A 3,273-nucleotide genomic window follows, 5' to 3' on the forward strand; every position below is an offset into this window, starting at 1 on the left:
ATTCCCTAATAACATATGATGTTAAGCATTCTTTCATATGCTTCTTTGCCATTAGTGTATCTTCTCTGGTGACATTTTGGGTCACATCTTTTGTTTTCTTTTTAATTGGGTTCTTTTTCTTGCTGTTGAGTTTTAAGAGTTCTTTGTATATTTTGGATACATGTCCTTATCAAATGTATGTTTTGCAAGTATTTTCTCCTAGTCCATAGCTTGTGTTTTCATTCTTTTAACGTTGTCTTTTGCAGAGCAGAAGTTTGTAATTGTAATGAAGCCCATCGTATCATTTTTTTTTTCTTTCATGGGTTGTACTTTTCATGTTGTATCCAAAGACTCGTTGCCAAACCCAAGATCACCTGGATTTTATCCTGTGTTATCTTATAGAAGTTTTATAGTTTTACATTTTACATTTTGATCAATGATTAATTTTGAGTTTATTTTTGTGAAAGATGTGAGTCTATATCTGGATTCATTTTTTTTCTTGCTTTTAGATGTCCAATTTTTCCAGCACCATTTGTTAGAAACACTATCCTTTCTCCATCAAATTGCCTTTGTTCCTTTGTTAAGAAGGGGAGACTGTATTTGTGTAGCTCTATTTCTGTGCTCCATGTTCTGACCCATTGAGTGTATTTGTTTATTCCTTGCCAATACCACACTGTCTTTATTACTGTAGCTTTATAGTAAGTCTTGAAATCAGGTAGTACCAGTCCTTCAGCTTTGTTCTTTTTCTTCAATATTGTGTTGGCTACTCTAGCTCTTTTGCCTTTCCATGTAAACTTTTGCATTAGTTTCTCCATATCCACAAAATAATTTGCCTGGATTTTTATTGAGATTGCATTGCATCTATAAATTATATTGGAAAGAACTGGTATCTTAACAATATTGAGTCTTCCTATCTAGAAACACGGACTATCTATTTATTTAGATCTTCACTGACTTCTTCCGTCAGAGTGTTGTAGTTTTCCCTGTATAGAGTTTGTACATATTTTGTCATATTTATGTGTAAGCATTTCATTTTTTGTGCTGATGCAGATGATAATTTGAAATTCTCGTTATTTCTTACTGATGTATTGGCAACCAATTGAATTTATAGATTAACTTTGTATCCTGTACCTTGCTACAATCACTTCATTAGTTCTAGGAGTTTATTGGTCAATTCTTAGGCATTTTCTACGTAGACAGTCATGTTGAATACATAATTCGATGGTTTTCTGTCTTCCTTCTCAATCTATATACCTTTTTTTTCCTTTCCTTTTATTTCCTTATTACGTTAGTTTGGACTTCCAGTATGGTGTTGAATAGGAGCAGTGAAGGCGATGCCCTATTTTTTTGATACTGGCATTTGATCCTGTCAACATTTCTTTTGCCAGGTGACACAATGTTAAGCCTTGTCAGTAGAGGGTGTTGTAGCGATAGTACAAAGCATGGCAGAGGAAGGGGTTTCTCTTGCTGGTTTTCAGGTGCTTTTTACCTTTTGCTCTTGTGACATGGCTGCTAGTGGCATATGTGAGACCCAGTAATACTCACCATCCAGGGAATTTCCCTAGTACCTGGTGGGTAGATTCTTGTTCATCACTCTGGACCGCTGGCTGTGAACCAGCTCTGCCTATGGCACTCCACTGATCTTCTCTGTCATCCAGGCAACTACCGTCACACCCTTTCCAATGGTAAATCTGTCTTGGGTGGAGTGGGGTCTCTTCCAAGTTTGTTCCTTCCTTGCATTATCTCCCTTAGTCCTAGAAGGAGTAGCCACCCCCTACATTTGCTATTCCTCTATTCTCAGAGTTCCTTTTTACCCTATTAGTAGTTAGCCACCTTTTACTTGTTAATTATTTATATTGAATTTTCCCTATTCAAATTAATGGTTTGGTTTCTGTGTCCTGACTAGAATGACCCAGGTTCTTTTACATTTTTGGTTAACTTAAACCCTCAGGTAGTTGTTTTTCACCCAAATGAATTGCTATGGTTGGGTTTGAGGATGGGGGGTGGGGGTGGGGGGTTAGAGTGGAAGAAAGGGCACCTGGCTGTGCTGGTGGGCACAGTGGTTTCTGGCTCTGTGAGGAGCTCAGCTGTCTTGGCTGGCTGGGTGGGTGTGATGTGAGCAGGACAAAATGGCATGTGGAGTGAATGCGACCTGGCATTCTTGAGAACGCTTCCCTCAAGATTGTATTCTAGAGATGTGGTTGGGAGAGGAGGTCGGTTACACCCTGATAGATGTGGTGGGCTTGAAATAATAAGGAGGAGGAGCCTTCTTGATTATTATCCTGAGGAAAATGGCATAGATTAGGGAGTCCAGATGGGGTCAGGGCCTCTGGATAAATCGTGAGCAGCCCCCAGAGCAGCTATGATAGCCCATCTGCTCTGGCATGTAAGAAACTGGTTGCCATGTTGATTGCCATGAAAAGAGAAGCTTCATGGCCCTGAAGGACTTTATCCTTCTGATCAGCAGACAAGGTGCAGATACTCATACGAGATTGTTTAAGCATTATAATAAGATACAACGTTTTAGGGAATGGTTTCTATGAACTGTACATTTTGATTAATAGAAGTAATTTGCATTATGAGTTTGTTTTCCTTGGTGTATACTCTCGTCCCCAGGGAGGTGGATGAGCAAAGTGTTAGGTTATACTGCCTCATTCCTGCTGGCAGTGACACAGGTGCAAAACTGTGGGCACGATGAATCAAATGCCAGTTTTATCACCACTGCCTGTGCTTGGCTTAAATTGCCGTCAGTGGAAGAAATAGAATTCATTAGTTGTCTTTCAGGGTACGTGCAAACACATGGCAGCAAGGAGAAATGGGCAAAGCCCAACCTTTCCTTCTTTGAGGAGCTCTGGCAACAGATGAACCGTTGAGCCTTTGGACATACTGTCTTTGTCAGTAGATGTTTGAGAAGACAGTATTCCTGTGGCAGAATGCTCTGTGGATAGCTGATCAATTTTTTACTCTCTCCCAGAGCTGTTGAGAAAATAATATTGATTTGTGAGACAATCCAAAATGCTGAAAAAGCTGACAGAAAATATAACTAAATACTCAAACAACTCTTTTACAGGATTCAGATAGACATGAAATGCATGCAAATCACTTTCCTGGCTTTTGTGATGAGTTATCTAGTGTGGAGAGTTGAAATAATAAGGAGGAGGAGCCTTCTTGATTGTTATCCAAAAAAAAAAAAAAAAAAAGGAACAGATTAGAGAGTCCAGATGGGGTCAGGGCCTCTGGTTAAATCCTTTTCTTTTTATTTCTATTTTCCTCCTGGCTGTGGTTATGCTAATA

This window comes from Neofelis nebulosa, chromosome X, assembly GCF_028018385.1.
Source record: "Neofelis nebulosa isolate mNeoNeb1 chromosome X, mNeoNeb1.pri, whole genome shotgun sequence".
NCBI classification, from domain to species: Eukaryota; Metazoa; Chordata; class Mammalia; order Carnivora; family Felidae; genus Neofelis; species Neofelis nebulosa.